Source organism: Carlito syrichta, unplaced genomic scaffold (assembly GCF_000164805.1).
Source record: "Carlito syrichta isolate Samal-C Ts95f unplaced genomic scaffold, Tarsius_syrichta-2.0.1 Scaffold236168, whole genome shotgun sequence".
NCBI lineage: Eukaryota > Metazoa > Chordata > Mammalia > Primates > Tarsiidae > Carlito > Carlito syrichta.
Genome location: NW_007180264.1, coordinates 287,668 through 293,667, shown reverse-complemented (window position 1 = coordinate 293,667; position 6,000 = coordinate 287,668).

Sequence of the window (6,000 nt, the reverse complement as noted above, 5' to 3'; positions counted from 1 at the left end):
CAGCATCTCCTTGTAGACAGCCTCAGCTCAGAGGGGTTGCCAGTAAATGGCCATACCATGACAGGTGCAGCTGACTAGGCACATGAATTAACAGATCAATGCTTCAGGGATTGCCAAAGCAAAGAGACATCTAGATCATTTGTAGACATATGGTTCTGTTGTTTGGTTGGGGTGATGAGTGTTGGGGCAAGTTCTCTTTGGTTTTTCCTGGACCTAAGCAATTTATTACCTTCTGGCCCCTGGACGTTATTATTTTTTCATTATTATTTTTTATTTTAATGTAAAGATGTGGGATACAATTCAGGGTTAGGTATACAAACATTGATCATGCAGGTTGGACGCTATTTTAAATCTCTAGTTAAGAGACGAGGCCGGGCGCGGTGGCTGAAGCCTGTAATCCCAGCACTTTGGGAGGCCAAGGCGAGAAGATTGCCTGAGCCCAGGGGTTCAAGACCAGCCTGGGCAACTTGGTGAGACCTCGTCTCTACAATAAATAAAAAAATTAGCCGGGCATGGTGGCGCATATCTGTAATTCCAGCTATTTGGAAGGCTGAGGCAGAAGAATCGCTGGAGCCCAGCAGGTCGAGGCTGCGGTGGCTGTGAGCATGCCACTGTACTCCAGCCTGGGCAACAGAGTGAGACTCCAACTCAAAAAAAAAGAGAGAGATGAAAGGGGGCCAGGCTTGGTAGCTCAGCCTGTAATCCCAGCATTTTGGGAAGCCGAGGCAAGTGGATTGCCTGAGCCTGAGGGTTCGAGACCAGCCCAGGCAACTTGGCAAGACCTCGTCTCTACAATAAATCAAAAATTAGCTGGGCATGATAGCGTGTGCCTGTAGTTATGGCTACTTGGAAGGCTGAGGTGAAAGGATCACCTGAGCCCAGCAGGTCGACACTAGGGTGGCCATGAGTGTGCCACTGCACTCCAGCCTGAGCTGGAGTGAGACTCCAACTAAAAAAAAAAAAAAAAAAAATAGAGAGAGAGAGAGAGAGACGAAGGGGAAAGCATTGCTTCACTCAAAAGAAAGCACTCTGCTTTGGAGGCCAGGCTATACGTGGAATTGGCAGGAAGCTACAGAGATCTATGGAGAGGACACCTGGGCAAGTGTGCCCTAAATCAAACCATAGCTTCCTAGAGTGGTCAGGTGAGGAAATTCAACCTTTCAATGGAGGGAAAGTACCACTACAAAGTCTTTAATTGAAACCTGTGTAAGTAAGATGGTTCTAACCTTCCCCTCATTTAATATGCCACAGGGAACAGGTGCTATCAGAAGTGGAGTCACTTTTTCTCTTGGGCCCAGAAACAGAGAGGAATGAGGCCATTAAGGAGATAGAACACAGGCCATTAAGGAAATAGTAGGTGTGAGGGGGAACAGGGTTGAGGGCAAGAGCTCTTCAGTGTGGGTGTCTTGCATCTCTCCCCATCAGACCTTGGATTCTGAGAAGTCCCAGGGGACTGCTTTCTTGCTGAAAAGTTCCATACCAGGTAATGACAAAACACCAGAGTGAGATTAAAAATGGATTCTATATTAAGTATTAATGATAAAAACTCTCAGTGATAGCATTCTGTTAAATATTATATATCTATTTGAAATGGAGGTTAGCAATTAGAAGTGAATTGTTAATTTCATATATATTTTTATAGAAAAACAACATGGCTCAAGTACTGGTTTTTTAGCTAATCAGTGACACCTGGAGAGGCCTGGCGGTTTGGCCACTATGTCTACAGGTGGAAGCTTACCTAAATTGCCTGAAAAAAAAAAGTTCTGACACCAAGGATTGCCATTTCAAAGCTTTTCAGGAATGGCAAACACCATATTGCTCTTCAGAGTCCTATACCAGTGTTGGAACAGTGGGAAGACAGCATCTAACACCCAGTAAGTGCTGGGCATCCGCTCCTCTCTGGGCTGAATTCTAAGAAAATGCAGTGCTGCTCCTGTGTTAGCAGAGTGTCCCCAGCAGGGTACACTGTTTCAGGTCCAGGAATAGACAAGCATGAACAGGCTACTGCCCCACTAGCTTTCAGTTTTCCATCCTGCTTTCCTGGCCCCTGGAGCTCTACCTTTCTCTTTGTTAATCTGGTCTCTCCAGTGGGATTCCAAGTTCCCTAGAGTCAAGCCCCATGTCCTCAAAGTCTGTCCTCCTCAAGCGGGGGTTAAGCTCAGCTAGTTGGCACTGGCCTGTTGACCTCCCTGCTGGCCCTGCATCAGCCTGTCTTCCCTCCTCTGGCTGATGGAGCCTCCTGTGGGGAAGGGCTCCTCCAGTCCACATGCAAGTGTCTCCCTGTTTCACAGAGAAGGATGGGAAGGGATAGGCACTCTCTGCTCCACACTGGGAACCAGCTGAGCTGACACCTCTAAGCAGAGTTTCTTGCTGCATTCCTGCTGATGTGCTGGGCTCTCAGCTGGCCGTTGGTTTTCTCCATGTCTTCTTCTCCAGGTTTCCATGGGTCACCGTTTTCTCTCTAGATAGTCCCACTCTAGAACAGGGTTGGGAATAGGAGAAAAGGAAAAACACACATTAGCCTCATCAGAATCTTCAATGAAATCTGAAGAGGAAGAGGCAGACCTGACTGGTGGAAAATGAGACTGTTAAAGGAGGAAAGTATGTTAATCTCTGTTATAACCCATCATTGCAGATGTTAAGAATTGAATGTCCCAGCGACATCACTGACTGCCCCCACTGGAGGCTGTCCTCTGAGAGGGAGACAGGCAGGGCATGGTGCAGATGGGCCTCAAACTGCAGACCATTGTGAGGGTCATGGGAGGACAGCCAAAGGACTGAGCAGACTCCCAGCCAACCCTGCCATAGGCGTCATAGCGAGATAGCTAGTGCTGGAGTAGATTCACTTGCTTACTGGAGTGACAAGGAAGGTGAGTGGGCGTGACAAGGAAAATGAAAGGTGTTCTGGGTTCTTGAGCCTGCTGGGGGACTGTCTGTCCGAAAGTGTAACAAGTGGCATTCCCACTGGCAGACCAGGGCAGGCATCGGGTCAAGACTGCGTGGACTTGGGGAAGCTCAGCTTTAAAGAGCTGTGGCTAGAGGAGGGCCACTAGCAACCTGTAGACCAGCTCCAGGGAGTGTGGGGAGGAAACGGGCAAGTGGCCACGAATCCCCTTGTTCTCTTCTCCAGCCTGCCTCTTTTCACATGGTCTGAGGGCACCTGGGTCCAAGGGCTTCCTCAGAGCCAAAGTGAGGAGTGTGAGCCCTTCCGAGGCTGCTCCTTGAGTCTCAGCCTTCTCTAACTTCTCTCACTCCTTGTCTCTTTACCCTGTAATGCTGTGAGTCTTGCCTCCCAGCTGACTGGGATGGAGTTGGACTTGGTCCCTGCTGAATCCCAGAATCCAGATCGGCACAGCAGATGCCTGAGTGTTCAGTGAATGCTGAAGGCTACAAATATTTCCCCATTTTGTATTCCACTGAATATCACTGAGAGGGCTGAGCACTGGTTGGGCCCAAGCCTGAGATGGGCCCAGGGAGGTCCAGGCTCAACAGATGCCAGTCCTAAACCCCTGGCTGTCTCACCCACCTGTGGCCCTCAGGGAGCTACAGATTGAATGCTTCATTCAAAGAGTGGCTTCCCTGACTGGGAAGGGAAAGGGGGCAAGGGAGGAGAGGTTAGCCAGGGTGTGAGGGAGGGGGATTATGGGAACAAGAAGAAATGTGAGCAGCATGAGGGCTGGAGATGGGGGGGGTGTCCTCACCCTTCCTGCTGCACTGTTGTCATTGTGTTGGGAGGATGTAGTTTAACCTTGTGCCTTATTTATGCCTATTGTGGGTATTGTGGGTTTTGCCCACAGCAAACACACAGTGACGGGTGTATGGACAGACTATATGTTCTGAACTTTGGGCCCTAGTTCTTCCTGCTATGCTGAGAGCACAAACCTGAAAAAGCTGACTTGATCGCCCCAGGTGATCAAATGGTAACCATGATCATGTAAACTGTCCCGAGTAGTCAGGAGAGAGTTCCGTCTTCCCAGCATGCTTTTGTCTAGAGGTCTAGTAGGTCTTTTAGACAAACATCAGTGGCCTAAGAAGTTGAAATCTGGACAAAGATTACTGTATTCATACATGCAAACCACAGGAATTAATGAGCTTCTGGAATTTCCTCACTGAGAGGGATGTGTGTGCTTGTGGCCTTGGCTTTTGGCTACTGTGTATACATTCCACTTCCTGTGTACAAGGCTTAGCTCACCACTAGCACACTAACAAGCTGGTCTCAGGAGCAGAGCAGCTAGGATTGTCAAATGAGTTCCCCTTAGCATGCTCCATCCTGCTTGTTGGGTTCAGGATAGTCTGCAGAGCAGTGTGCGAGTGGCCCCACAGGTGCATGAGCTCACAGAGAGGCTGCCAGGGTGTGCACCTAAGAATATATGCTGGTATATCCAGGAGGAACATTAGAGGTCTTCTAACCCCAGAAAGGTTAGAACACTTCCAGCTCTGATGTTAGTAGATCCTGTCCCTGAAACTTGGTGGCTCTGGCCTCAAGCTGGTCCCTTCTCTCTAGGCCTCGGTTCTCTTATTTATGAATTAACTGAGAAGGTGAGCCAAGGTCTCTTTGAGTTCTATGGCTGTGTGTATCCTAGTGGTAGAGCCAGGACAAGACACCAGGACCTTGGACTCTGATCACTTCCAGCTCCTCCCTGTGACATATCTAACAATGTGACATTGTCACCAGGGTCTAAACTTTGGAGTCAGAGACCTGGGTTCAAATTCAGCTGATAATAAATAGCTGTTACTTACTAGCTTTGAGACCTTGACTGTGTTGCACAACTTCTGAGCCCTTCCCTGGTTTGTAAAATAAAGGTAACTCAGTACCTATCTTATACAGCGGCTTTGAAAGTTAAAGTGGGGCAGCCCCTTCAGGTTCCCTCCCACCGTGGGAACTTTTCTATCCTCTCAATAAATCCTGCTTTCAAAAAAAAAAAAAAAAAAAAGAAGGAAAGAAAATTAAAGTGAACTTAGGAAAAACCCTCATAACAGTACCTAGCCCCATGTAAACATTCAACAAATGAGTTATTTTTATTGGTGACAATCAATATGTAATTTCAGCCACTTCACTCACCTGAACCTTAGGGTTCCTTTCTGTGATTGAACCAGTGCTTCCCTGACTTTGTCATCCCCAAGGTCGGTGGAGAAAAGCATGTTTTCTGGGAGTAGGGACTTGGGGTATAACCTATAGCAGTTTGCGGAAAGCTTAGCATTTTTTAAAACTCCTGTATTTATTTGTAAAATTTACTTCCAGTTGACCTTTTATATAATGATGTGAATATATTGGTTTTAATGTAAGAATGCTTCCACAAAATCTTTAAGTTGACATTCCAGAATGGGGTGGCCTCAGTATCCCCAAAGGGTACATAGCTACACCCTGCCAGGATGGAGGTGGTATTGAATAGTTTGAGTCCCCTTCCAGCTCTGATGTTCTAGAGTTAGTGAGTCTTGTCCCCAAAGGACCTGAGGTTGCTACCAAGAAATCCTGAAGGAACCGCAGAGAGGCAGACTCTCTGTGCCCCTGCCGCTACCCCTGGTGAGACTGGACAGGGTGAGGTGGAAGTGGAACTGGCAGAAGGAGGGAGAAGACGCAGCCCTCTGGAGTGAAAAGTGAAGAAGGCTGGTGGGGGAGCAGGACTGTGTCTGGGCCTGACTTTCAGCTCTTGGGCTGATGGGGTTGGGTTGGCAACCCTCCACCTCCCCAGGTAATTTCCAGGAAACACTAAGCCATTGTTTCTCATCCACAGCTGGAGGCTGTCCTGGGGAGGAGCTCTCATATCACGAGAGGGTGGTGAGGGCAGGGGGTGAGTTGCATGTGGAAACATAGAGCTTGACACACTGTCAAGGCATCCTCCTGGCAGTTCTGACGCAGCACCCAAGGCTGGGGTCTGGGCCTGTGTCCAGCCAGTAGGAGGAGAGTCCAGGGAGCATGACGTAGGGCGACAAGCTCTGGGGGAGAACACAGAGATTTCTGGCCTGCAAATGGGAGCAATCCCTAACTGTGGTCTGAGA